Source organism: Carassius carassius, chromosome 22, assembly GCF_963082965.1.
Source record: "Carassius carassius chromosome 22, fCarCar2.1, whole genome shotgun sequence".
In the NCBI taxonomy this organism is placed as follows: Eukaryota; Metazoa; Chordata; class Actinopteri; order Cypriniformes; family Cyprinidae; genus Carassius; species Carassius carassius.
In genome coordinates this window covers 21,294,178-21,321,158 of record NC_081776.1, presented here as the reverse complement: position 1 = coordinate 21,321,158, position 26,981 = coordinate 21,294,178, and the positions used below count along the sequence as shown (strand labels likewise).

The following is a 26,981-nucleotide window of genomic DNA, read 5'->3' as shown; positions in this document are numbered from 1 at the left end:
CTGTGAGGTTCCAGGTAAATTCCCTGAATCTCATCCAGCGACATTGCGTGTAGACCCGTGCCATCCTTTTATATACAATGAAGTGAAAATTCTGCATTCATGCTGGCTAACACTGAATTGGCGGGTCTTCCGGCATGTACTATCAAGCCTCTGCAACTGATCCAGGATGCAGCAGCGAGAGTGGTCTTCAACGAACCAAAGAAAGCCCACGTCACACCTCTCTTCATAATTTTGCACTGGCTACCAATAGCTGTTCGCATCAGATTCAAGATACTAATGTTTGCCTACAAGATAACCACTGGCTCTGCCGCAATATACCTAAAGTCGCTGGTTCAGACCTATGCTTGCGTTCTGCAAGTGAACGACGCCTCGTGGTGCCATCCCAAAGAGGCACAAAATCACTCTCAAGGACCTTTTCCTGGACTGTTCCCAGCTGGTGGATCGGCTTGCCTATCTAAATTCGAGCAGCGGAGGCTTTAACCATTTTCAAAAAGTGTCTAAAAACTCATCCTTGTCTTCAACGCCTGCCCAATGAATACTAGCATTTGCCAAATGCTGTGTTTTATCAAAGTTATCGCCCTGCTGGCTCAACGTAGCAGAAGACTGAAGTCTCTGTCTGCAGCCAAAGGATAGATCTGTCAGAAGTGGGATTCGAACCCACGCCTCCAGGGGAGACTGCGACCTGAACGCAGCGCCTTAGACCGCTCGGCCATCCTTACACGCTTGCTTGGCTAGGGATGGCCTGTTGGAGCCACACCTGAATGCAGGGACCTAGAAGCTACTTTTTCTCTGTTTGGGCGCCCTTTAACCCACAAACCTCGTTGGCGCAGTTAGGAAGCGCGTCAGTCTCATAATCTGAAGGTCGTGAGTTCGAGCCTCACACGTGGCAGAGTGGTGCTTTTTTCTAATCACTGAGAGCGCTTAGACCAGGGGTATCAAACTAAATTCCTTTAGGGCCCGAGCCCTGTAGAGTGTTGTTCCAACCCTTCTCAAACACACAAGGCATGTAGTTTTCAAATTAGCCTGAAGGCCATGATTAGTGGGATCAGGTGTGTTCAATCAGGCTTGAATCTAAACTCTGCAGGTCTCCGGCCTTCCAGGGTTAGAGTTTGACACCCGTGGCTTAGAAAGAAAGAGTGAGGTTCTCTGTCCCCTTCCGTGTGGGTTTCCCCGTGTCTCCTGGGGGCAAAAGGCCACAGCTCCTCTTCAGGGCAGGTGAAATGATGTTTTGTGGAAAACTGTGAGGTTCCAGATAAATTCCCTGAATCTCATCCAGCGACATTGCGTGTAGACCCGTGCCATCCTTTTATACACAATGAAGTGGAAATTCTGTATTCATGCTGGCTAACACTGAATGAAGGCAGTAATAGCATCCCTCTCATATTCATGTAACACATGGCCACATCCTCCTGAGGTTTTGTGAAGTTTCAAAGGCCATATTGCTGCACTGGCCCGGTCCTGCAATTTTGCCTTATACAACGTTCGGAAGATTAGACCCTTCCGATCAGAGCAGGCCACACAACTCCTTGTCCAAGCTCTTTGTTTTCTCCAGACTGGGCTACTGTTATGCTCCCTTGGCGGGTCTTCCGGCACGTACTATCAAGCCTCTGCAACTGATCCAGGATGCAGCAGCGAGAGTGGTCTTCAACGAGCCAAAGAAAGCCCACGTCACACCTCTCTTCATAATTTTGCACTGGATACCAATAGCTTTGTCGCATCAGATTCAAGATACTGATGTTTGCCTACAAGATAACCACTGGCTCTGCAGCAATATACCTAAAGTCGCTGGTTCAGACCTATGCTTGCGTTCTGCAAGTGAACAACGCCTCGTCGTTCTAGGGACTGAGTTTGACACCCGTGGCTAAGAAAGAAAGAGTGAGGTTCTCTGTCCCCTTCCGTGTGGGTTTCCCTGTGTCTCCTGGGGGCAAAATGCCACAGCTCCTCTTCAGGGCAGGTGAAATGATGTTTTGTGGAAAACTGTGAGATTCCAGGTAAATTCCCTGAATCTCATCCAGCGACATTGCGTGTAGACCCATGACATCCTTTTATATACAATGAAGTGAAAACTCTCCATTCATGCTGGCTAACACTGAAAAAAGGCAGTAATAGCATCCCTTTCATATTCATGTAACACATGGCCACATCCTCCTGAGGTTTTGTGAAGTTTCAAAGGCCATATTGCTGCACTGGCCCGGTCCTGCAGATTTGCCTTATACAACGTTCGGAAGATTAGACCCTTCCGATCAGAGCAGGCCATACAACTCCTTGTCCAAGCTCTTTGTTTTCTCCAGACTGGGCTACGGTTATGCTCCCTTGGCGGGTCTTCCGGCACATACTATCAAGCCTCTGTAACTGATCCAGGATGCAGCAGCGAGAGTGGTCTTCAACGAGCCAAAGAAAGCCCACGTCACACCTCTCTTCATAATTTTGCACTGGCTACCAATAGCTGTTCGCATCAGATTCAAGATACTGATGTTTGCCTACAAGATAACCACTGGCTCTGCAGCAATATACCTAAAGTCGCTGGTTCAGACCTATGCTTGCGTTCTGCAAGTGAACGACGCCTCGTGGTGCCATCCCAAAGAGGCACAAAATCACTCTCAAGGACCTTTTCCTGGACTGTTCCCAGCTGGTGGATCGGCTTGCCTATCTCAATTCAATCAGCGGAGGCTTTAACCATTTTCAAAAAGTGTCTAAAAACTCATCCTTGTCTTCAACTTCTGCCCAATGAATACTAGCATTTGCCAAATGCTGTGTTTTGTCAAAGTTAACGCCCTGCTGGCTCAACGTAGCAGAAGACTGAAGTCTCTGTCTGCAGCCAAAGGATAGATCTGTCAGAATTGGGATTCGAACCCACGCCTCCAGGGAAGACTGCGACCTGAACGCAGCGCCTTAGACCGCTCGGCCATCCTGACACACTTGGTTGGCTAGGGATGGCCTGTTGCAGCCACACCTGAATGCACGGATCTAGAAGCTACTTATTCTCTGTTTGGGCATCCTTTAGCCCACAAGCCTCGTTGGCGCAGTTAGGCAGCGCGTCAGTCTCATAATCTGAAGGTCGTGAGTTCGAGCCTCACACGGGGCAGAGTGGTGCTTTTTTCTGATCACTGAGAGCGCTTAGACCAGGGGTATCAAACTAAATTCCTTTAGGGCCCGAGCCCTGTAGAGTGTTCTTCCAACCCTTCTCAAACACACAAGGCATGTAGTTTTCAAATGAGCCTGAAGGCCATGATTAGTTGGATCAGGTGTGTTCAATCAGGCTTGAATCTAAACTCTGCAGGTCTCCGGCCTTCCAGGGACTGAGTTTGACACCCGTGGCTTAGAAAGAAAGAGTGAGGTTCTCTGTCCCCTTCCGTGTGGGTTTCCCTGTGTCTCCTGGGGGCAAAAGGCCACAGCTCCTCTTCAGGGCAGGTGAAATGATGTTTTGTGGAAAACTGTGAGGTTCCAGGTAAATTCCCTGAATCTCATCCAGCGACATTGCGTGTAGACCCGTGCCATCCTTTTATATACAATGAAGTGGAAATTCTGTATTCATGCTGGCTAACACTGAATGAAGGCAGTAATAGCATCCCTCTCATATTCATGTAACACATGGCCACATCCTCCTGAGGTTTTGTGAAGTTTCAAAGGCCATATTGCTGCACTGGCCCGGTCCTGCAATTTTGCCTTATACAACGTTCGGAAGATTAGACCCTTCCGATCAGAGCAGGCCACACAACTCCTTGTCCAAGCTCTTTGTTTTCTCCAGACTGGGCTACTGTTATGCTCCCTTGGCGGGTCTTCCGGCACGTACTATCAAGCCTCTGCAACTGATCCAGGATGCAGCAGCGAGAGTGGTCTTCAACGAGCCAAAGAAAGCCCACGTCACACCTCTCTTCATAATTTTGCACTGGATACCAATAGCTTTGTCGCATCAGATTCAAGATACTGATGTTTGCCTACAAGATAACCACTGGCTCTGCAGCAATATACCTAAAGTCGCTGGTTCAGACCTATGCTTGCGTTCTGCAAGTGAACAACGCCTCGTCGTTCTAGGGACTGAGTTTGACACCCGTGGCTAAGAAAGAAAGAGTGAGGTTCTCTGTCCCCTTCCGTGTGGGTTTCCCTGTGTCTCCTGGGGGCAAAATGCCACAGCTCCTCTTCAGGGCAGGTGAAATGATGTTTTGTGGAAAACTGTGAGATTCCAGGTAAATTCCCTGAATCTCATCCAGCGACATTGCGTGTAGACCCATGACATCCTTTTATATACAATGAAGTGAAAACTCTCCATTCATGCTGGCTAACACTGAAAAAAGGCAGTAATAGCATCCCTTTCATATTCATGTAACATATGGCCACATCCTCCTGAGGTTTTGTGAAGTTTCAAAGGCCATATTGCTGCACTGGCCCGGTCCTGCAGATTTGCCTTATACAACGTTCGGAAGATTAGACCCTTCCGATCAGAGCAGGCCATACAACTCCTTGTCCAAGCTCTTTGTTTTCTCCAGACTGGGCTACGGTTATGCTCCCTTGGCGGGTCTTCCGGCACATACTATCAAGCCTCTGTAACTGATCCAGGATGCAGCAGCGAGAGTGGTCTTCAACGAGCCAAAGAAAGCCCACGTCACACCTCTCTTCATAATTTTGCACTGGCTACCAATAGCTGTTCGCATCAGATTCAAGATACTGATGTTTGCCTACAAGATAACCACTGGCTCTGCAGCAATATACCTAAAGTCGCTGGTTCAGACCTATGCTTGCGTTCTGCAAGTGAACGACGCCTCGTGGTGCCATCCCAAAGAGGCACAAAATCACTCTCAAGGACCTTTTCCTGGACTGTTCCCAGCTGGTGGATCGGCTTGCCTATCTCAATTCAATCAGCGGAGGCTTTAACCATTTTCAAAAAGTGTCTAAAAACTCATCCTTGTCTTCAACTTCTGCCCAATGAATACTAGCATTTGCCAAATGCTGTGTTTTGTCAAAGTTAATGCCCTGCTGGCTCAACGTAGCAGAAGACTGAAGTCTCTGTCTGCAGCCAAAGGATAGATCTGTCAGAATTGGGATTCGAACCCACGCCTCCAGGGAAGACTGCGACCTGAACGCAGCGCCTTAGACCGCTCGGCCATCCTGACACACTTGGTTGGCTAGGGATGGCCTGTTGCAGCCACACCTGAATGCACGGATCTAGAAGCTACTTATTCTCTGTTTGGGCATCCTTTAGCCCACAAGCCTCGTTGGCGCAGTTAGGCAGCGCGTCAGTCTCATAATCTGAAGGTCGTGAGTTCGAGCCTCACACGGGGCAGAGTGGTGCTTTTTTCTGATCACTGAGAGCGCTTAGACCAGGGGTATCAAACTAAATTCCTTTAGGGCCCGAGCCCTGTAGAGTGTTCTTCCAACCCTTCTCAAACACACAAGGCATGTAGTTTTCAAATGAGCCTGAAGGCCATGATTAGTTGGATCAGGTGTGTTCAATCAGGCTTGAATCTAAACTCTGCAGGTCTCCGGCCTTCCAGGGACTGAGTTTGACACCCGTGGCTTAGAAAGAAAGAGTGAGGTTCTCTGTCCCCTTCCGTGTGGGTTTCCCTGTGTCTCCTGGGGGCAAAAGGCCACAGCTCCTCTTCAGGGCAGGTAAAATGATGTTTTGTGGAAAACTGTGAGGTTCCAGGTAAATTCCCTGAATCTCATCCAGCGACATTGCGTGTAGACCCGTGCCATCCTTTCATATACAATGAAGTGAAAATTCTGCATTCATGCTGGCTAACACTGCATGAAGGCAGTAATAGAATCCCTCTCATATTCATGTAACACATGGCCACGTCGTCCTGAGGTTTTGTGAAGTTTCAAAGGCCATATTGCTGCACTGGCCCGGTCCTGCAGATTTGCCTTATACAACGTTCGGGAGATTAGACCCTTCCGATCAGAGCAGGCCACACAACTCCTTGTCCAAGCTCTTTGTTTTCTCCAGACTGGGCTACTGTTATGCTCCCTTGGCGGGTCTTCCGGCACTTACTATCAAGCCTCTGCAACTGATCCAGGATGCAGCAGCGAGAGTGGTCTTCAACGAGCCAAAGAAAGCCCACGTCACACCTCTCTTCATAATTTTGCACTGGCTACCAATAGCTGTTCGCATCAGATTCAAGATACTGATGTTTGCCTACAAGATAACCACTGGCTCTGCAGCAATATACCTAAAGTCGCTGGTTCAGACCTATGCTTGCGTTCTGCAAGTGAACGACGCCTCGTGGTGTCATCCCAAAGAGGCACAAAATCACTCTCAAGGACCTTTTCCTGGACTGTTCCCAGCTGGTGGATCGGCTTGCCTATCTCAATTCAATCAGCGGAGGCTTTAACCATTTTCAAAAAGTGTCTAAAAACTCATCCTTGTCTTCAACGCTTGCCCAATGAATACTAGCATTTGCCAAATGCTGTGTTTTGTCAAAGTTAACACCCTGCTGGCTCAACGTAGCAGAAGACTGAAGTCTCTGTCTGCAGCCAAAGGATAGATCTGTCAGAAGTGGGATTCGAACCCACACCTCCAGGGGAGACTGCGACCTGAACACAGCGCCTTAGACCGCTCGGCCATCCTGACACACTTGGTTGGCTAGGGATGGCCTGTTGGAGCCACACCTGAATGCACGGATCTAGAAGCTACTTATTCTCTATTTGGGCGCCCTTTAGCCCACAAGCCTCGTTGGCGCAGTTAGGCAGCGCGTCAGTCTCATAATCTGAAGGTCGTGAGTTCGAGCCTCACACGGGGCAGAGTGGTGCTTTTTTCTGATCACTGAGAGCGCTTAGACCAGGGGTATCAAACTAAATTCCTTTAGGGCCCGAGCCCTGTAGAGTGTTCTTCCAACCCTTCTCAAACACACAAGGCATGTAGTTTTCAAATGAGCCTGAAGGCCATGATTAGCTGGATCAGGTGTGTTCAATCAGGCTTGAATCTAAACTCTGCAGGTCTCCGGCCTTCCAGGGACTGAGTTTGACACCCGTGGCTTAGAAAGAAAGATTGAGGTTCTCTGTCCCCTTCCGTGTGGGTTTCCCTGTGTCTCCTGGGGTCAAAAGGCCACAGCTCCTCTTCAGGGAAGGTGAAATGATGTTTTGTGGAAAACTGTGAGGTTCCAGGTAAATTCCCTGAATCTCATCCAGCGACATTGCGTGTAGACCCGTGCCATCCTTTTGTACACAATGAAGTGAAAATACTGCATTCATGCTGGCTAACACTGAATGAAGGCAGTAATAGCATCCCTCTCATATTCATGTAACACATGGCCACATCCTCCTGAGGTTTTGTGAAGTTTCAATGGCCATATTGCTGCACTGGCCCGGTCCTGCAGATTTGCCTTATACAAAGTTCGGAAGATTAGACCCTTCCGATCAGAGCAGGCCACACAACTCCTTGTCCAAGCTCTTTGTTTTCTCCAGACTGGGCTACTGTTATGCTCCCTTGGCGGGTCTTCCGGCACGTACTATCAAGCCTCTGCAACTGATCCAGGATGCAGCAGCGAGAGTGGTCTTAAACTAGCCAAAGAAAGCCCACGTCACACCTCTCTTCATAATTTTGCACTGGCTACCAATAGCTGTTCGCATCAGATTCAAGATACTGATGTTTGCCTACAAGATAACCACTGGCTCTGCAGCAATATACCTAAAGTCGCTGGTCCAGACCTATGCTTGCGTTCTGCAAGTGAACGACGCCTCGTGGTGCCATCCCAAAGAGGCACAAAATCACTCTCAAGGACCTTTTCCTGGACTGTTCCCAGCTGGTGGATCGGTTTGCCTATCTCAATTCAATCAGCGGAGGCTTTAACCATTTTCAAAAAGTGTCTAAAAACTCATCCTTGTCTTCAACTTCTGCCCAATGAATACTAGCATTTGCCAAATGCTGTGTTTTGTCAAAGTTAACGCCCTGCTGGCTCAACGTAGCAGAAGACTGAAGTCTCTGTCTGCAGCCAAAGGATAGATCTGTCAGAAGTGGGATTCGAACCCACGCCTCCAGGGGAGACTGCGACCTGAACGCAGCGCCTTAGACCGCTCGGCCATCCTGACACACTTGGTTGGCTAGGGATGGCCTGTTGGAGCCACACCTGAATGCACGGATCTAGAAGCTACTTATTCTCTGTTTGGGCGCCCTTTAGCCCACAAGCCTCGTTGGCGCAGTTAGGCAGCGCGTCAGTCTCACAATCTGAAGGTCGTGAGTTCGAGCCTCACACGGGGCAGAGTGGTGCTTTTTTCTGATCACTGAGAGCGCTTAGACCAGGGGTATCAAACTAAATTCCTTTAGGGCCCGAGCCCTGTAGAGTGTTCTTCCAACCCTTCTCAAACACACAAGGCATGTAGTTTTCAAATGAGCCTGAAGGCCATGATTAGTTGGATCAGGTGTGTTCAATCAGGCTTGAATCTAAACTCTGCAGGTCTCCGGCCTTCCAGGGACTGAGTTTGACACCCGTGGCTTAGAAAGAAAGAGTGAGGTTCTCTGTCCCCTTCCGTGTGGGTTTCCCTGTGTCTCCTGGGGTCAAAAGGCCACAGCTCCTCTTCAGGGAAGGTGAAATGATGTTTTGTGGAAAACTGTGAGGTTCCAGGTAAATTCCCTGAATCTCATCCAGCGACATTGCGTGTAGACCCGTGCCATCCTTTTGTACACAATGAAGTGAAAATACTGCATTCATGCTGGCTAACACTGAATGAAGGCAGTAATAGCATCCCTCTCATATTCATGTAACACATGGCCACATCCTCCTGAGGTTTTGTGAAGTTTCAATGGCCATATTGCTGCACTGGCCCGGTCCTGCAGATTTGCCTTATACAAAGTTCGGAAGATTAGACCCTTCCGATCAGAGCAGGCCACACAACTCCTTGTCCAAGCTCTTTGTTTTCTCCAGACTGGGCTACTGTTATGCTCCCTTGGCGGGTCTTCCGGCACGTACTATCAAGCCTCTGCAACTGATCCAGGATGCAGCAGCGAGAGTGGTCTTAAACGAGCCAAAGAAAGCCCACGTCACACCTCTCTTCTTAATTTTGCACTGGCTACCAATAGCTGTTCGCATCAGATTCAAGATACTGATGTTTGCCTACAAGATAACCACTGGCTCTGCAGCAATATACCTAAAGTCGCTGGTTCAGACCTATGCTTGCGTTCTGCAAGTGAACGACGCCTCGTGGTGCCATCCCAAAGAGGCACAAAATCACTCTCAAGGACCTTTTCCTGGACTGTTCCCAGCTGGTGGATCGGCTTGCCTATCTCAATTCAAGCAGCGGAGGCTTTAACCATTTTCAAAAAGTGTCTAAAAACTCATCCTTGTCTTGAGTTCGAGCCTCACACGGGGCAGCGTGGTGCTTTTTTCTGATCACTGAGAGTGCTTAGACCAGGGGTATCAAACTAAATTCCTTTAGGGCCCGAGCCCTGTAGAGTGTTGTTCCAACCCTTCTCAAACACACAAGGCATGTAGTTTTCAAATGAGCCTGAAGGCCATGATTAGTTGGATCAGGTGTGTTCAATCAGGCTTGAATCTAAACTCTGCAGGTCTCCGGCCTTCCAGGGACTGAGTTTGACACCCGTGGCTTAGAAAGAAAGAGTGAGGTTCTCTGTCCCCTTCCGTGTGGGTTTCCCTGTGTCTCCTGGGGGCAAAAGGCCACAGCTCCTCTTCAGGGCAGGTGAAATGATGTTTTGTGGAAAACTGTGAGGTTCCAGGTAAATTCCCTGAATCTCATCCAGCGACATTGCGTGTAGACCCGTGCCATCCTTTTATATACAATGAAGTGAAAATTCTGCATTCATGCTGGCTAACACTGAATGAAGGCAGTAATAGCATCCCTCTCATATTCATGTAACACATGGCCACATCCTCCTGAGGTTTTGTGAAGTTTCAAAGGCCATATTGCTGCACTGGCCCGGTCCTGCAGATTTGCCTTATACAAAGTTCTAAAGATTAGACTCTTCCGATCAGAGCAGGCCACACAACTCCTTGTCCAAGCTCTTTGTTTTCTCCAGACTGGGCTACTGTTATGCTCCCTTGGCGGGTCTTCCGGCACGTACTATCAAGCCTCTGCAACTGATCCAGGATGCAGCAGCGAGAGTGGTCTTAAACGAGCCAAAGAAAGACCACGTCACACCTCTCTTCATAATTTTGCACTGGCTACCAATAGCTGTTCGCATCAGATTCAAGATACTGATGTTTGCCTACAAGATAACCACTGGCTCTGCAGCAATATACCTAAAGTCGCTGGTTCAGACCTATGCTTGCGTTCTGCAAGTGAACGACGCCTTGTCGTTCTAGGGACTGAGTTTGACACCTGTGTTTAAGAAAGAAAGAGTGAGTTTCTCTGTCCCCTTCCGTGTGGGTTTCCCTGTGTCTCCTGGGGGCAAAATGCCACAGCTCCTCTTCAGGGCAGGTGAAATGATGTTTTGTGGAAAACTGTGAGGTTCCAGGTAAATTCCCTGAATCTCATCCAGCGACATTGCGTGTAGACCCGTGCCATCCTTTTATATACAATGAAGTGAAAATTCTGCATTCATGCTGGCTAACACTGAATAAAGGCAGTAATAGCATCCCTTTCATATTCATGTAACACATGGCCATATCCTCCTGAGGTTTTGTGAAGTTTCAAAGGCCATATTGCTGCACTGGCCCGGTCCTGCAGATTTGCCTTATACAACGTTCGGAAGATTAGACCCTTCCGATCAGAGCAGGCCATACAACTCCTTGTCCAAGCTCTTTGTTTTCTCCAGACTGGGCTACTGTTATGCTCCCTTGGCGGGTCTTCCGGCACATACTATCAAGCCTCTGTAACTGATCCAGGATGCAGCAGCGAGAGTGGTCTTCAACGAGCCAAAGAAAGCCCACGTCAGACCTCTCTTCATAATTTTGCACTGGCTACCAATAGCTGTTCGCATCAGATTCAAGATACTGATGTTTGCCTACAAGATAACCACTGGCTCCACAGCAATATACCTAAAGTCGCTGGTTCAGACCTATGCTTGCGTTCTGCAAGTGAACGACGCCTCATGGTGCCATCCCAAAGTGGCACAAAATCACTCTCAAGGACCTTTTCCTGGACTGTTCCCAGCTGGTGGATCAGCTTGCCTATCTCAATTCGAGCAGCGGAGGCTTTAACCATTTTCAAAAAGTGTCTAAAAACTCATCCTTGTGTTCAACGCCTGCCCAATGAATACTAGCATTTGCCAAATGCTGTGTTTTGTCAAAGTTAACGCCCTGTTGGCTCAACGTAGCAGAAGACTGAAGTCTCTGTCTGTAGCCAAAGGATAGATCTGTCAGAAGTGGGATTCGAACCCACGCCTCCAGGGGAGACTGCGACCTGAACGCAGCGCCTTAGACTGCTCGGCCATCCTGACACCCTTGCTTTGCTAAGGATGGCCTGTTGGAGCCACACCTGAATGCAAGGACCTAGAAGCTACTTATTCTCTGTTTGGGCGCCTTTTAGCCCACAAGCCTCGTTGGCGCAGTTAGGAAGCGCGTCAGTCTCATAATCTGAAGGTCGTGAGTTCAAGCCTCACACGGGGCAGAGTGGTGCTTTTTTCTGATCACTGAGAGTGCTTAGACCAAGGGTATCAAACTAAATTCCTTTAGGGCCCGAGCCCTGTAGAGTATTGTTCCAACCCTTCTCAAACACACAAGGCATGTAGTTTTCAAATGAGCCTGAAGGCCATGATTAGTTGGATCAGGTGTGTTCAATCAGGCTTGAATCTAAACTCTGCAGGTCTCCGGCCTTCCAGGGTTAGAGTTTGACACCCGTGGCTTAGAAAGAAAGAGTGAGGTTCTCTCTCCCCTTCCGTGTGGGTTTCCCTGTGTCTCCTGGGGGCAAAATGCCACAGCTCCTCTTCAGGGCAGGTGAAATGATGTTTTGTGGAAAACTGTGAGGTTCCAGGTAAATTCCCTGAATCTCATCCAGCGACATTGCGTGTAGACCCGTGACATCCTTTTATATACAATGAAGTGAAAATTCTCCATTCATGCTGGCTAACACTGAATGAAGGCAGTAATAGCATCCCTTTCATATTCATGTAAAACATGGCCACATCCTCCTGAGGTTTTGTGAAGTTTCAAAGGCCATATTGCTGCACTGGCCCGGTCCTGCAGATTTGCCTTATACAACGTTCGGAAGATTAGACCCTTCCGATCAGAGCAGGCCATACAACTCCTTGTCCAAGCTCTATGTTTTCTCCAGACTGGGCTACTGTTATGCTCCCTTGGCGGGTCTTCTGGCATGTACTATCAAGCCTCTGCAACTGATCCAGGATGCAGCAGCGAGAGTGGTCTTCAACGAGCCAAAGAAAGACCACGTCACACCTCTCTTCATAATTTTGCACTGGCTACCAATAGCTGTTCGCATCAGATTCAAGATACTGATGTTTGCCTACAAGATAACCACTGGCTCTGCAGCAATATACCGAAAGTCGCTGGTTCAGACCTATGCTTGCGTTCTGCAAGTGAACGACGCCTCGTGGTGCCATCCCAAAGAGGCACAAAATCACTCTAAAGGACCTTTTCCTGGACTGTTCCCAGCTGGTGGATAGGCTTGCCTATCTCAATTCGAGCAGCGGAGGCTTTAACCATTTTCAAAAAGTGTCTAAAAACTCATCCTTGTCTTCAACGCCTGCCCAGTGAATACTAGCATTTGCCAAATGCTGTGTTTTGTCAAAGTTAACACCCTGATGGCTCAACATAGCAGAAGACTGAAGTCTCTGTCTGCAGCCAAAGGATAGATCTGTCAGAAGTGGGATTCGAACCCACGCCTCCAGGGGAGACTGCGACCTGAACGCAGCGCCTTAGACCGCTCGGCCATCCTGACACCCTTGCTTGGCTAGGGATGGCCTGTTGGAGCCACACCTGAATGCAAGGACCTAGAAGCTACTTTTTCTCTGTTTGGGCGCCCTTTAGCCCACAAGCCTCGTTGGCCAAGTTAGGAAGCGCGTCAGTCTCATAATCTGAAGGTCGTGAGTTTGAGCCTCACAAGTGGCAGAGTGGTGCTTTTTTCTAATCACTGAGAGCGCTTAGACCAGGGGTATCAAACTAAATTCCTTTAGGGCCCGAGCCCTGTAGAGTGTTGTTCCAACCCTTCTCAAACACACAAGGCATGTAGTTTTCATATGAGCCTGAAGGCCATGATTAGTTGGATCAGGTGTGTTCAATCAGGCTTGAATCTAAACTCTGCAGGTCTCCGGCCTTCCAGGGACTGAGTTTGACACCCGTGGCTTAGAAAGAAAGAGTGAGGTTCTCTGTCCCCCTCCGTGTGGGTTTCCCTGTGTCTCCTGGGGGCAAAAGGCCACAGCTCCTCTTCAGGGCAGGTGAAATGATGTTTTGTGGAAAACTGTGAGGTTCCAGGTAAATTCCCTGAATCTCATCCAGCGACATTGCGTGTAGACCCGTGCCATCCTTTTATATACAATGAAGTGAAAATTCTGCATTCATGCTGGCTAACACTGAATTGGCGGGTCTTCCGGCATGTACTATCAAGCCTCTGCAACTGATCCAGGATGCAGCAGCGAGAGTGGTCTTCAACGAACCAAAGAAAGCCCACGTCACACCTCTCTTCATAATTTTGCACTGGCTACCAATAGCTGTTCGCATCAGATCCAAGATACTAATGTTTGCCTACAAGATAACCACTGGCTCTGCCGCAATATACCTAAAGTCGCTGGTTCAGACCTATGCTTGCGTTCTGCAAGTGAACGACGCCTCGTGGTGCCATCCCAAAGAGGCACAAAATCACTCTCAAGGACCTTTTCCTGGACTGTTCCCAGCTGGTGGATCGGCTTGCCTATCTAAATTCGAGCAGCGGAGGCTTTAACCATTTTCAAAAAGTGTCTAAAAACTCATCCTTGTCTTCAACGCCTGCCCAATGAATACTAGCATTTGCCAAATGCTGTGTTTTATCAAAGTTATCGCCCTGCTGGCTCAACGTAGCAGAAGACTGAAGTCTCTGTCTGCAGCCAAAGGATAGATCTGTCAGAAGTGGGATTCGAACCCACGCCTCCAGGGGAGACTGCGACCTGAACGCAGCGCCTTAGACCGCTCGGCCATCCTTACACGCTTGCTTGGCTAGGGATGGCCTGTTGGAGCCACACCTGAATGCAGGGACCTAGAAGCTACTTTTTCTCTGTTTGGGCGCCCTTTAACCCACAAACCTCGTTGGCGCAGTTAGGAAGCGCGTCAGTCTCATAATCTGAAGGTCGTGAGTTCGAGCCTCACACGTGGCAGAGTGGTGCTTTTTTCTAATCACTGAGAGCGCTTAGACCAGGGGTATCAAACTAAATTCCTTTAGGGCCCGAGCCCTGTAGAGTGTTGTTCCAACCCTTCTCAAACACACAAGGCATGTAGTTTTCAAATTAGCCTGAAGGCCATGATTAGTGGGATCAGGTGTGTTCAATCAGGCTTGAATCTAAACTCTGCAGGTCTCCGGCCTTCCAGGGTTAGAGTTTGACACCCGTGGCTTAGAAAGAAAGAGTGAGGTTCTCTGTCCCCTTCCGTGTGGGTTTCCCCGTGTCTCCTGGGGGCAAAAGGCCACAGCTCCTCTTCAGGGCAGGTGAAATGATGTTTTGTGGAAAACTGTGAGGTTCCAGATAAATTCCCTGAATCTCATCCAGCGACATTGCGTGTAGACCCGTGCCATCCTTTTATACACAATGAAGTGGAAATTCTGTATTCATGCTGGCTAACACTGAATGAAGGCAGTAATAGCATCCCTCTCATATTCATGTAACACATGGCCACATCCTCCTGAGGTTTTGTGAAGTTTCAAAGGCCATATTGCTGCACTGGCCCGGTCCTGCAATTTTGCCTTATACAACGTTCGGAAGATTAGACCCTTCCAATCAGAGCAGGCCACACAACTCCTTGTCCAAGCTCTTTGTTTTCTCCAGACTGGGCTACTGTTATGCTCCCTTGGCGGGTCTTCCGGCACGTACTATCAAGCCTCTGCAACTGATCCAGGATGCAGCAGCGAGAGTGGTCTTCAACGAGCCAAAGAAAGCCCACGTCACACCTCTCTTCATAATTTTGCACTGGATACCAATAGCTTTGTCGCATCAGATTCAAGATACTGATGTTTGCCTACAAGATAACCACTGGCTCTGCAGCAATATACCTAAAGTCGCTGGTTCAGACCTATGCTTGCGTTCTGCAAGTGAACAACGCCTCGTCGTTCTAGGGACTGAGTTTGACACCCGTGGCTAAGAAAGAAAGAGTGAGGTTCTCTGTCCCCTTCCGTGTGGGTTTCCCTGTGTCTCCTGGGGGCAAAATGCCACAGCTCCTCTTCAGGGCAGGTGAAATGATGTTTTGTGGAAAACTGTGAGGTTCCAGGTAAATTCCCTGAATCTCATCCAGCGACATTGCGTGTAGACCCATGACATCCTTTTATATACAATGAAGTGAAAATTCTCCATTCATGCTGGCTAACACTGAAAAAAGGCAGTAATAGCATCCCTTTCATATTCATGTAACACATGGCCACATCCTCCTGAGGTTTTGTGAAGTTTCAAAGGCCATATTGCTGCACTGGCCCGGTCCTGCAGATTTGCCTTATACAACGTTCGGAAGATTAGACCCTTCCGATCAGAGCAGGCCATACAACTCCTTGTCCAAGCTCTTTGTTTTCTCCAGACTGGGCTACGGTTATGCTCCCTTGGCGGGTCTTCTGGCACATACTATCAAGCCTCTGTAACTGATCCAGGATGCAGCAGCGAGAGTGGTCTTCAACGACCCAAAGAAAGCCCACGTCACACCTCTCTTCATAATTTTGCACTGGCTACCAATAGCTGTTCGCATCAGATTCAAGATACTGATGTTTGATTACAAGATAACCACTGGCTCTGCAGCAATATACCTAAAGTCGCTGGTTCAGACCTATGCTTGCGTTCTGCAAGTGAACGACGCCTCATGGTGCCATCCCAAAGAGGCACAAAATCACTCTCAAGGACCTTTTCCTGGACTGTTCCCAGCTGGTGGATCGGCTTGCCTATCTCAATTCGAGCAGCGGAGGCTTTAACCATTTTCAAAAAGTGTCTAAAAACTCATCCTTGTCTTCAACGCCTGCCCAATGAATACTAGCATTTGCCAAATGCTGTGTTTTGTCAAAGTTAACGCCCTGCTGGCTCAACGTAGCAGAAGACTGAAGTCTCTGTCTGCAGCCAAAGGATAGACCTGTCAGAAGTGGGATTCGAACCCACGCCTCCAGGGGAGACTGCGACCTGAACGCAGCGCCTTAGACCGCCCGGCCATCCTGCCACCCTTGCTTGGCAAGGGATGGCCTGTTGGAGCCACACCTGAATGCACAGACCTAGAAGCTACTTTTTCTCTGTTTGGGCGCCCTTTAGCCCACAAGCCTCGTTGGCCAAGTTAGGAAGCGCGTCAGTCTCATAATCTGAAGGTCGTGAGTTCGAGCCTCACACGTGGCAGAGTGGTGCTTTTTTCTAATCACTGAGAGCGCTTAGACCAGGGGTATCAAACTAAATTCCTTTAGGGCCCGAGCCCTGTAGAGTGTTGTTCCAACCCTTCTCAAACACACAAGGCATGTAGTTTTCAAATTAGCCTGAAGGCCATGATTAGTGGGATCAGGTGTGTTCGATCAGGCTTGAATCTAAACTCTGCAGGTCTCCGGCCTTCCAGGGTTAGAGTTTGACACCCGTGGCTTAGAAAGAAAGAGTGAGGTTCTCTGTCCCCTTCCGTGTGGGTTTCCCCGTGTCTCCTGGGGGCAAAAGGCCACAGCTCCTCTTCAGGGCAGGTGAAATTATGTTTTGTGGAAAACTGTGAGGTTCCAGGTAAATTCCCTGAATCTCATCCAGCGACATTGCGTGTAGACCCGTGCCATCCTTTTATATACAATGAAGTGGAAATTCTGTATTCATGCTGGCTAACACTGAATGAAGGCAGTAATAGCATCCCTCTCATATTCATGTAACACATGGCCACATCCTCCTGAGGTTTTGTGAAGTTTCAAAGGCCATATTGCTGCACTGGCCCGGTCCTGCAATTTTGCCTTATACAACGTTCGGAAGATTAGACCCTTCCGATCAGAGCAGGCCACACAACTCCGTGTCCAAGCTCTTTGTTTTCTCCAGACTGGGCTACTGTTATGCTCCCTTGGCGGGTCTTCCGGCACGTACTATCAAGCCTCTGCAACTGATCCAGGATGCAGCAGCGAGAGTGGTCTTCAACGAGCCAAAGAAAGCCCACGTCACACCTCTCTTCATAATTTTGCACTGGATACCAATAGCTTTGTCGCATCAGATTCAAGATACTGATGTTTGCCTACAAGATAACCACTGGCTCTGCAGCAATATACCTAAAGTCGCTGGTTCAGACCTATGCTTGCGTTCTGCAAGTGAACAACGCCTCGTCGTTCTAGGGACTGAGTTTGACACCCGTGGCTAAGAAAGAAAGAGTGAGGTTCTCTGTCCCCTTCCGTGTGGGTTTCCCTGTGTCTCCTGGGGGCAAAATGCCACAGCTCCTCTTCAGGGCAGGTGAAATGATGTTTTGTGGAAAACTGTGAGATTCCAGGTAAATTCCCTGAATCTCATCCAGCGACATTGCGTGTAGACCCATGACATCCTTTTATATACAATGAAGTGAAAACTCTCCATTCATGCTGGCTAACACTGAAAAAAGGCAGTAATAGCATCCCTTTCATATTCATGTAACACATGGCCACATCCTCCTGAGGTTTTGTGAAGTTTCAAAGGCCATATTGCTGCACTGGCCCGGTCCTGCAGATTTGCCTTATACAACGTTCGGAAGATTAGACCCTTCCGATCAGAGCAGGCCATACAACTCCTTGTCCAAGCTCTTTGTTTTCTCCAGACTGGGCTACGGTTATGCTCCCTTGGCGGGTCTTCCGGCACATACTATCAAGCCTCTGTAACTGATCCAGGATGCAGCAGCGAGAGTGGTCTTCAACGAGCCAAAGAAAGCCCACGTCACACCTCTCTTCATAATTTTGCACTGGCTACCAATAGCTGTTCGCATCAGATTCAAGATACTGATGTTTGCCTACAAGATAACCACTGGCTCTGCAGCAATATACCTAAAGTCGCTGGTTCAGACCTATGCTTGCGTTCTGCAAGTGAACGACGCCTCGTGGTGCCATCCCAAAGAGGCACAAAATCACTCTCAAGGACCTTTTCCTGGACTGTTCCCAGCTGGTGGATCGGCTTGCCTATCTCAATTCAATCAGCGGAGGCTTTAACCATTTTCAAAAAGTGTCTAAAAACTCATCCTTGTCTTCAACTTCTGCCCAATGAATACTAGCATTTGCCAAATGCTGTGTTTTGTCAAAGTTAACGCCCTGCTGGCTCAACGTAGCAGAAGACTGAAGTCTCTGTCTGCAGCCAAAGGATAGATCTGTCAGAATTGGGATTCGAACCCACGCCTCCAGGGAAGACTGCGACCTGAACGCAGCGCCTTAGACCGCTCGGCCATCCTGACACACTTGGTTGGCTAGGGATGGCCTGTTGCAGCCACACCTGAATGCACGGATCTAGAAGCTACTTATTCTCTGTTTGGGCATCCTTTAGCCCACAAGCCTCGTTGGCGCAGTTAGGCAGCGCGTCAGTCTCATAATCTGAAGGTCGTGAGTTCGAGCCTCACACGGGGCAGAGTGGTGCTTTTTTCTGATCACTGAGAGCGCTTAGACCAGGGGTATCAAACTAAATTCCTTTAGGGCCCGAGCCCTGTAGAGTGTTCTTCCAACCCTTCTCAAACACACAAGGCATGTAGTTTTCAAATGAGCCTGAAGGCCATGATTAGTTGGATCAGGTGTGTTCAATCAGGCTTGAATCTAAACTCTGCAGGTCTCCGGCCTTCCAGGGACTGAGTTTGACACCCGTGGCTTAGAAAGAAAGAGTGAGGTTCTCTGTCCCCTTCCGTGTGGGTTTCCCTGTGTCTCCTGGGGGCAAAAGGCCACAGCTCCTCTTCAGGGCAGGTAAAATGATGTTTTGTGGAAAACTGTGAGGTTCCAGGTAAATTCCCTGAATCTCATCCAGCGACATTGCGTGTAGACCCGTGCCATCCTTTCATATACAATGAAGTGAAAATTCTGCATTCATGCTGGCTAACACTGCATGAAGGCAGTAATAGAATCCCTCTCATATTCATGTAACACATGGCCACGTCGTCCTGAGGTTTTGTGAAGTTTCAAAGGCCATATTGCTGCACTGGCCCGGTCCTGCAGATTTGCCTTATACAACGTTCGGGAGATTAGACCCTTCCGATCAGAGCAGGCCACACAACTCCTTGTCCAAGCTCTTTGTTTTCTCCAGACTGGGCTACTGTTATGCTCCCTTGGCGGGTCTTCCGGCACGTACTATCAAGCCTCTGCAACTGATCCAGGATGCAGCAGCGAGAGTGGTCTTCAACGAGCCAAAGAAAGCCCACGTCACACCTCTCTTCATAATTTTGCACTGGCTACCAATAGCTGTTCGCATCAGATTCAAGATACTGATGTTTGCCTACAAGATAACCACTGGCTCTGCAGCAATATACCTAAAGTCGCTGGTTCAGACCTATGCTTGCGTTCTGCAAGTGAACGACGCCTCGTGGTGCCATCCCAAAGAGGCACAAAATCACTCTCAAGGACCTTTTCCTGGACTGTTCCCAGCTGGTGGATCGGCTTGCCTATCTCAATTCAATCAGCGGAGGCTTTAACCATTTTCAAAAAGTGTCTAAAAACTCATCCTTGTCTTCAACGCTTGCCCAATGAATACTAGCATTTGCCAAATGCTGTGTTTTGTCAAAGTTAACACCCTGCTGGCTCAACGTAGCAGAAGACTGAAGTCTCTGTCTGCAGCCAAAGGATAGATCTGTCAGAAGTGGGATTCGAACCCACGCCTCCAGGGGAGACTGCGACCTGAACACAGCGCCTTAGACCGCTCGGCCATCCTGACACACTTGGTTGGCTAGGGATGGCCTGTTGGAGCCACACCTGAATGCACGGATCTAGAAGCTACTTATTCTCTATTTGGGCGCCCTTTAGCCCACAAGCCTCGTTGGCGCAGTTAGGCAGCGCGTCAGTCTCATAATCTGAAGGTCGTGAGTTCGAGCCTCACACGGGGCAGAGTGGTGCTTTTTTCTGATCACTGAGAGCGCTTAGACCAGGGGTATCAAACTAAATTCCTTTAGGGCCCGAGCCCTGTAGAGTGTTCTTCCAACCCTTCTCAAACACACAAGGCATGTAGTTTTCAAATGAGCCTGAAGGCCATGATTAGCTGGATCAGGTGTGTTCAATCAGGCTTGAATCTAAACTCTGCAGGTCTCCGGCCTTCCAGGGACTGAGTTTGACACCCGTGGCTTAGAAAGAAAGATTGAGGTTCTCTGTCCCCTTCCGTGTGGGTTTCCCTGTGTCTCCTGGGGTCAAAAGGCCACAGCTCCTCTTCAGGGAAGGTGAAATGATGTTTTGTGGAAAACTGTGAGGTTCCAGGTAAATTCCCTGAATCTCATCCAGCGACATTGCGTGTAGACCCGTGCCATCCTTTTGTACACAATGAAGTGAAAATACTGCATTCATGCTGGCTAACACTGAATGAAGGCAGTAATAGCATCCCTCTCATATTCATGTAACACATGGCCACATCCTCCTGAGGTTTTGTGAAGTTTCAATGGCCATATTGCTGCACTGGCCCGGTCCTGCAGATTTGCCTTATACAAAGTTCGGAAGATTAGACCCTTCCGATCAGAGCAGGCCACACAACTCCTTGTCCAAGCTCTTTGTTTTCTCCAGACTGGGCTACTGTTATGCTCCCTTGGCGGGTCTTCCGGCACGTACTATCAAGCCCCTGCAACTGATCCAGGATGCAGCAGCGAGAGTGGTCTTAAACTAGCCAAAGAAAGCCCACGTCACACCTCTCTTCATAATTTTGCACTGGCTACCAATAGCTGTTCGCATCAGATTCAAGATACTGATGTTTGCCTACAAGATAACCACTGGCTCTGCAGCAATATACCTAAAGTCGCTGGTCCAGACCTATGCTTGCGTTCTGCAAGTGAACGACGCCTCGTGGTGCCATCCCAAAGAGGCACAAAATCACTCTCAAGGACCTTTTCCTGGACTGTTCCCAGCTGGTGGATCGGTTTGCCTATCTCAATTCAATCAGCGGAGGCTTTAACCATTTTCAAAAAGTGTCTAAAAACTCATCCTTGTCTTCAACTTCTGCCCAATGAATACTAGCATTTGCCAAATGCTGTGTTTTGTCAAAGTTAATGCCCTGCTGGCTCAACGTAGCAGAAGACTGAAGTCTCTGTCTGCAGCCAAAGGATAGATCTGTCAGAAGTGGGATTCGAACCCACGCCTCCAGGGGAGACTGCGACCTGAACGCAGCGCCTTAGACCGCTCGGCCATCCTGACACACTTGGTTGGCTAGGGATGGCCTGTTGGAGCCACACCTGAATGCACGGATCTAGAAGCTACTTATTCTCTGTTTGGGCGCCCTTTAGCCCACAAGCCTCGTTGGCGCAGTTAGGCAGCGCGTCAGTCTCACAATCTGAAGGTCGTGAGTTCGAGCCTCACACGGGGCAGAGTGGTGCTTTTTTCTGATCACTGAGAGCGCTTAGACCAGGGGTATCAAACTAAATTCCTTTAGGGCCCGAGCCCTGTAGAGTGTTCTTCCAACCCTTCTCAAACACACAAGGCATGTAGTTTTCAAATGAGCCTGAAGGCCATGATTAGTTGGATCAGGTGTGTTCAATCAGGCTTGAATCTAAACTCTGCAGGTCTCCGGCCTTCCAGGGACTGAGTTTGACACCCGTGGCTTAGAAAGAAAGAGTGAGGTTCTCTGTCCCCTTCCGTGTGGGTTTCCCTGTGTCTCCTGGGGTCAAAAGGCCACAGCTCCTCTTCAGGGAAGGTGAAATGATGTTTTGTGGAAAACTGTGAGGTTCCAGGTAAATTCCCTGAATCTCATCCAGCGACATTGCGTGTAGACCCGTGCCATCCTTTTGTACACAATGAAGTGAAAATACTGCATTCATGCTGGCTAACACTGAATGAAGGCAGTAATAGCATCCCTCTCATATTCATGTAACACATGGCCACATCCTCCTGAGGTTTTGTGAAGTTTCAATGGCCATATTGCTGCACTGGCCCGGTCCTGCAGATTTGCCTTATACAAAGTTCGGAAGATTAGACCCTTCCGATCAGAGCAGGCCACACAACTCCTTGTCCAAGCTCTTTGTTTTCTCCAGACTGGGCTACTGTTATGCTCCCTTGGCGGGTCTTCCGGCACGTACTATCAAGCCTCTGCAACTGATCCAGGATGCAGCAGCGAGAGTGGTCTTAAACGAGCCAAAGAAAGCCCACGTCACACCTCTCTTCTTAATTTTGCACTGGCTACCAATAGCTGTTCGCATCAGATTCAAGATACTGATGTTTGCCTACAAGATAACCACTGGCTCTGCAGCAATATACCTAAAGTCGCTGGTTCAGACCTATGCTTGCGTTCTGCAAGTGAACGACGCCTCGTGGTGCCATCCCAAAGAGGCACAAAATCACTCTCAAGGACCTTTTCCTGGACTGTTCCCAGCTGGTGGATCGGCTTGCCTATCTCAATTCAAGCAGCGGAGGCTTTAACCATTTTCAAAAAGTGTCTAAAAACTCATCCTTGTCTTGAGTTCGAGCCTCACACGGGGCAGCGTGGTGCTTTTTTCTGATCACTGAGAGTGCTTAGACCAGGGGTATCAAACTAAATTCCTTTAGGGCCCGAGCCCTGTAGAGTGTTGTTCCAACCCTTCTCAAACACACAAGGCATGTAGTTTTCAAATGAGCCTGAAGGCCATGATTAGTTGGATCAGGTGTGTTCAATCAGGCTTGAATCTAAACTCTGCAGGTCTCCGGCCTTCCAGGGACTGAGTTTGACACCCGTGGCTTAGAAAGAAAGAGTGAGGTTCTCTGTCCCCTTCCGTGTGGGTTTCCCTGTGTCTCCTGGGGGCAAAAGGCCACAGCTCCTCTTCAGGGCAGGTGAAATGATGTTTTGTGGAAAACTGTGAGGTTCCAGGTAAATTCCCTGAATCTCATCCAGCGACATTGCGTGTAGACCCGTGCCATCCTTTTATATACAATGAAGTGAAAATTCTGCATTCATGCTGGCTAACACTGAATGAAGGCAGTAATAGCATCCCTCTCATATTCATGTAACACATGGCCACATCCTCCTGAGGTTTTGTGAAGTTTCAAAGGCCATATTGCTGCACTGGCCCGGTCCTGCAGATTTGCCTTATACAAAGTTCTAAAGATTAGACTCTTCCGATCAGAGCAGGCCACACAACTCCTTGTCCAAGCTCTTTGTTTTCTCCAGACTGGGCTACTGTTATGCTCCCTTGGCGGGTCTTCCGGCACGTACTATCAAGCCTCTGCAACTGATCCAGGATGCAGCAGCGAGAGTGGTCTTAAACGAGCCAAAGAAAGACCACGTCACACCTCTCTTCATAATTTTGCACTGGCTACCAATAGCTGTTCGCATCAGATTCAAGATACTGATGTTTGCCTACAAGATAACCACTGGCTCTGCAGCAATATACCTAAAGTCGCTGGTTCAGACCTATGCTTGCGTTCTGCAAGGGACTGAGTTTGACACCCGTGGCTAAGAAAGAAAGAGTGAGGTTCTCTGTCCCCTTCCGTGTGGGTTTCCCTGTGTCTCCTGGGGGCAAAATGCCACAGCTCCTCTTCAGGGCAGGTGAAATGAGGTTTTGTGGAAAACTGTGAGGTTCCAGGTAAATTCCCTGAATCTCATCCAGCGACATTGCGTGTAGACCCGTGCCATCCTTTCATATACAATGAAGTGAAAATTCTGCATTCATGCTGGCTAACACTGCATGAAGGCAGTAATAGAATCCCTCTCATATTCATGTAACACATGGCCACGTCGTCCTGAGGTTTTGTGAAGTTTCAAAGGCCATATTGCTGCACTGGCCCGGTCCTGCAGATTTGCCTTATACAACGTTCGGGAGATTAGACCCTTCCGATCAGAGCAGGCCACACAACTCCTTGTCCAAGCTCTTTGTTTTCTCCAGACTGGGCTACTGTTATGCTCCCTTGGCGGGTCTTCCGGCACGTACTATCAAGCCTCTGCAACTTATCCAGGATGCAGGAGCGAGAGTGGTCTTCAACGAGCCAAAGAAAGCCCACGTCACACCTCTCTTCATAATATTGCACTGGCTACCAATAGCTGTTCGCATCAGATTCAAGATACTGATGTTTGCCTACAAGATAACCACTGGCTCTGCAGCAATATACCTAAAGTCGCTGGTTCAGACCTATGCTTGCGTTCTGCAAGTGAACGACGCCTCGTGGTGCCATCCCAAAGAGGCACAAAATCACTCTCAAGGACCTTTTCCTGGACTGTTCCCAGCTGGTGGATCGGCTTGCCTATCTCAATTCAATCAGCGGAGGCTTTAACCATTTTCAAAAAGTGTCTAAAAACTCATCCTTGTCTTCAACTTCTGCCCAATGAATACTAGCATTTGCCAAATGCTGTGTTTTGTCAAAGTTAACGCCCTGCTGGCTCAACGTAGCAGAAGACTGAAGTCTCTGTCTGCAGCCAAAGGATAGATCTGTCAGAATTGGGATTCGAACCCACGCCTCCAGGGGAGACTGCGACCTGAACGCAGCGCCTTAGACCGCTCGGCCATCCTGACACACTTGGTTGGCTAGGGATGGCCTGTTGGAGCCACACCTGAATGCACGGATCTAGAAGCTACTTATTCTCTGTTTGGGCGCCCTTTAGCCCACAAGCCTCGTTGGCGCAGTTAGGCAGCGCGTCAGTCTCATAATCTGAAGGTCGTGAGTTCGAGCCTCACACGGGGCAGAGTGGTGCTTTTTTCTGATCACTGAGAGCGCTTAGACCAGGGGTATCAAACTAAATTCCTTTAGGGCCCGAGCCCTGTAGAGTGTTCTTCCAACCCTTCTCAAACACACAAGGCATGTAGTTTTCAAATGAGCCTGAAGGCCATGATTAGTTGGATCAGGTGTGTTCAATCAGGCTTGAATCTAAACTCTGCAGGTCTCCGGCCTTCCAGGGACTGAGTTTGACACCCGTGGCTTAGAAAGAAAGAGTGAGGTTCTCTGTCCCCTTCCGTGTGGGTTTCCCTGTGTCTCCTGGGGTCAAAAGGCCACAGCTCCTCTTCAGGGAAGGTGAAATGATGTTTTGTGGAAAACTGTGAGGTTCCAGGTAAATTCCCTGAATCTCATCCAGCGACATTGCGTGTAGACCCGTGCCATCCTTTTGTACACAATGAAGTGAAAATACTGCATTCATGCTGGCTAACACTGAATGAAGGCAGTAATAGCATCCCTCTCATATTCATGTAACACATGGCCACATCCTCCTGAGGTTTTGTGAAGTTTCAATGGCCATATTGCTGCACTGGCCCGGTCCTGCAGATTTGCCTTATACAAAGTTCGGAAGATTAGACCCTTCCGATCAGAGCAGGCCACACAACTCCTTGTCCAAGCTCTTTGTTTTCTCCAGACTGGGCTACTGTTATGCTCCCTTGGCGGGTCTTCCGGCACGTACTATCAAGCCTCTGCAACTGATCCAGGATGCAGCAGCGAGAGTGGTCTTAAACGAGCCAAAGAAAGCCCACGTCACACCTCTCTTCTTAATTTTGCACTGGCTACCAATAGCTGTTCGCATCAGATTCAAGATACTGATGTTTGCCTACAAGATAACCACTGGCTCTGCAGCAATATACCTAAAGTCGCTGGTTCAGACATATGCTTGCGTTCTGCAAGTGAACGACGCCTCGTGGTGCCATCCCAAAGAGGCACAAAATCACTCTCAAGGACCTTTTCCTGGACTGTTCCCAGCTGGTGGATCGGCTTGCCTATCTCAATTCAAGCAGCGGAGGCTTTAACCATTTTCAAAAAGTGTCTAAAAACTCATCCTTGTCTTGAGTTCGAGCCTCACACGGGGCAGCGTGGTGCTTTTTTCTGATCACTGAGAGTGCTTAGACCAGGGGTATCAAACTAAATTCCTTTAGGGCCCGAGCCCTGTAGAGTGTTGTTCCAACCCTTCTCAAACACACAAGGCATGTAGTTTTCAAATGAGCCTGAAGGCCATGATTAGTTGGATCAGGTGTGTTCAATCAGGCTTGAATCTAAACTCTGCAGGTCTCCGGCCTTCCAGGGACTGAGTTTGACACCCGTGGCTTAGAAAGAAAGAGTGAGGTTCTCTGTCCCCTTCCGTGTGGGTTTCCCTGTGTCTCCTGGGGGCAAAAGGCCACAGCTCCTCTTCAGGGCAGGTGAAATGATGTTTTGTGGAAAACTGTGAGGTTCCAGGTAAATTCCCTGAATCTCATCCAGCGACATTGCGTGTAGACCCGTGCCATCCTTTTATATACAATGAAGTGAAAATTCTGCATTCATGCTGGCTAACACTGAATGAAGGCAGTAATAGCATCCCTCTCATATTCATGTAACACATGGCCACATCCTCCTGAGGTTTTGTGAAGTTTCAAAGGCCATATTGCTGCACTGGCCCGGTCCTGCAGATTTGCCTTATACAAAGTTCTAAAGATTAGACTCTTCCGATCAGAGCAGGCCACACAACTCCTTGTCCAAGCTCTTTGTTTTCTCCAGACTGGGCTACTGTTATGCTCCCTTGGCGGGTCTTCCGGCACGTACTATCAAGCCTCTGCAACTGATCCAGGATGCAGCAGCGAGAGTGGTCTTAAACGAGCCAAAGAAAGACCACGTCACACCTCTCTTCATAATTTTGCACTGGCTACCAATAGCTGTTCGCATCAGATTCAAGATACTGATGTTTGCCTACAAGATAACCACTGGCTCTGCAGCAATATACCTAAAGTCGCTGGTTCAGACCTATGCTTGCGTTCTGCAAGGGACTGAGTTTGACACCCGTGGCTAAGAAAGAAAGAGTGAGGTTCTCTGTCCCCTTCCGTGTGGGTTTCCCTGTGTCTCCTGGGGGCAAAATGCCACAGCTCCTCTTCAGGGCAGGTGAAATGAGGTTTTGTGGAAAACTGTGAGGTTCCAGGTAAATTCCCTGA

General features: G+C 48.8%; 24 non-coding genes across 24 annotated transcripts; 11 read left to right on the top strand and 13 right to left on the bottom strand.

Moving 5' to 3' along the window:
- Positions 1-636: 636 nt before the first annotated feature.
- Positions 637-719, bottom strand: trnal-cag (transfer RNA leucine (anticodon CAG)). Its single transcript has one exon. It is a non-coding gene; the product is annotated as a tRNA-Leu (tRNA).
- A 96-nt stretch (positions 720-815) lies between these two features.
- trnam-cau (transfer RNA methionine (anticodon CAU)) lies at positions 816-889 on the top strand. The gene has a single exon. It is a non-coding gene; the product is annotated as a tRNA-Met (tRNA).
- A 1,943-nt stretch (positions 890-2,832) lies between these two features.
- trnal-cag (transfer RNA leucine (anticodon CAG)) lies at positions 2,833-2,915 on the bottom strand. Its single transcript has one exon. It is a non-coding gene; the product is annotated as a tRNA-Leu (tRNA).
- Positions 2,916-3,011: 96 nt separating this feature from the next.
- Positions 3,012-3,085, top strand: trnam-cau (transfer RNA methionine (anticodon CAU)). The gene has a single exon. It is a non-coding gene; the product is annotated as a tRNA-Met (tRNA).
- Positions 3,086-5,028: 1,943 nt separating this feature from the next.
- trnal-cag (transfer RNA leucine (anticodon CAG)) lies at positions 5,029-5,111 on the bottom strand. Its single transcript has one exon. It is a non-coding gene; the product is annotated as a tRNA-Leu (tRNA).
- A 96-nt stretch (positions 5,112-5,207) lies between these two features.
- Positions 5,208-5,281, top strand: trnam-cau (transfer RNA methionine (anticodon CAU)). Its single transcript has one exon. It is a non-coding gene; the product is annotated as a tRNA-Met (tRNA).
- A 1,204-nt stretch (positions 5,282-6,485) lies between these two features.
- On the bottom strand, positions 6,486-6,568 carry trnal-cag (transfer RNA leucine (anticodon CAG)). Its single transcript has one exon. It is a non-coding gene; the product is annotated as a tRNA-Leu (tRNA).
- A 96-nt stretch (positions 6,569-6,664) lies between these two features.
- trnam-cau (transfer RNA methionine (anticodon CAU)) lies at positions 6,665-6,738 on the top strand. The gene has a single exon. It is a non-coding gene; the product is annotated as a tRNA-Met (tRNA).
- A 1,204-nt stretch (positions 6,739-7,942) lies between these two features.
- trnal-cag (transfer RNA leucine (anticodon CAG)) lies at positions 7,943-8,025 on the bottom strand. Its single transcript has one exon. It is a non-coding gene; the product is annotated as a tRNA-Leu (tRNA).
- A 96-nt stretch (positions 8,026-8,121) lies between these two features.
- Positions 8,122-8,195, top strand: trnav-cac (transfer RNA valine (anticodon CAC)). Its single transcript has one exon. It is a non-coding gene; the product is annotated as a tRNA-Val (tRNA).
- Positions 8,196-11,246: 3,051 nt separating this feature from the next.
- Positions 11,247-11,329, bottom strand: trnal-cag (transfer RNA leucine (anticodon CAG)). Its single transcript has one exon. It is a non-coding gene; the product is annotated as a tRNA-Leu (tRNA).
- Positions 11,330-11,425: 96 nt separating this feature from the next.
- Positions 11,426-11,499, top strand: trnam-cau (transfer RNA methionine (anticodon CAU)). Its single transcript has one exon. It is a non-coding gene; the product is annotated as a tRNA-Met (tRNA).
- Positions 11,500-12,703: 1,204 nt separating this feature from the next.
- trnal-cag (transfer RNA leucine (anticodon CAG)) lies at positions 12,704-12,786 on the bottom strand. Its single transcript has one exon. It is a non-coding gene; the product is annotated as a tRNA-Leu (tRNA).
- Positions 12,787-13,941: 1,155 nt separating this feature from the next.
- Positions 13,942-14,024, bottom strand: trnal-cag (transfer RNA leucine (anticodon CAG)). Its single transcript has one exon. It is a non-coding gene; the product is annotated as a tRNA-Leu (tRNA).
- A 96-nt stretch (positions 14,025-14,120) lies between these two features.
- On the top strand, positions 14,121-14,194 carry trnam-cau (transfer RNA methionine (anticodon CAU)). The gene has a single exon. It is a non-coding gene; the product is annotated as a tRNA-Met (tRNA).
- Positions 14,195-16,137: 1,943 nt separating this feature from the next.
- trnal-cag (transfer RNA leucine (anticodon CAG)) lies at positions 16,138-16,220 on the bottom strand. Its single transcript has one exon. It is a non-coding gene; the product is annotated as a tRNA-Leu (tRNA).
- Positions 16,221-18,333: 2,113 nt separating this feature from the next.
- trnal-cag (transfer RNA leucine (anticodon CAG)) lies at positions 18,334-18,416 on the bottom strand. The gene has a single exon. It is a non-coding gene; the product is annotated as a tRNA-Leu (tRNA).
- Positions 18,417-18,512: 96 nt separating this feature from the next.
- On the top strand, positions 18,513-18,586 carry trnam-cau (transfer RNA methionine (anticodon CAU)). Its single transcript has one exon. It is a non-coding gene; the product is annotated as a tRNA-Met (tRNA).
- A 1,204-nt stretch (positions 18,587-19,790) lies between these two features.
- trnal-cag (transfer RNA leucine (anticodon CAG)) lies at positions 19,791-19,873 on the bottom strand. Its single transcript has one exon. It is a non-coding gene; the product is annotated as a tRNA-Leu (tRNA).
- Positions 19,874-19,969: 96 nt separating this feature from the next.
- On the top strand, positions 19,970-20,043 carry trnam-cau (transfer RNA methionine (anticodon CAU)). The gene has a single exon. It is a non-coding gene; the product is annotated as a tRNA-Met (tRNA).
- Positions 20,044-21,247: 1,204 nt separating this feature from the next.
- On the bottom strand, positions 21,248-21,330 carry trnal-cag (transfer RNA leucine (anticodon CAG)). The gene has a single exon. It is a non-coding gene; the product is annotated as a tRNA-Leu (tRNA).
- A 96-nt stretch (positions 21,331-21,426) lies between these two features.
- trnav-cac (transfer RNA valine (anticodon CAC)) lies at positions 21,427-21,500 on the top strand. The gene has a single exon. It is a non-coding gene; the product is annotated as a tRNA-Val (tRNA).
- Positions 21,501-24,528: 3,028 nt separating this feature from the next.
- On the bottom strand, positions 24,529-24,611 carry trnal-cag (transfer RNA leucine (anticodon CAG)). The gene has a single exon. It is a non-coding gene; the product is annotated as a tRNA-Leu (tRNA).
- Positions 24,612-24,707: 96 nt separating this feature from the next.
- Positions 24,708-24,781, top strand: trnam-cau (transfer RNA methionine (anticodon CAU)). Its single transcript has one exon. It is a non-coding gene; the product is annotated as a tRNA-Met (tRNA).
- The last annotated feature ends 2,200 nt before the right edge of the window (positions 24,782-26,981 follow it).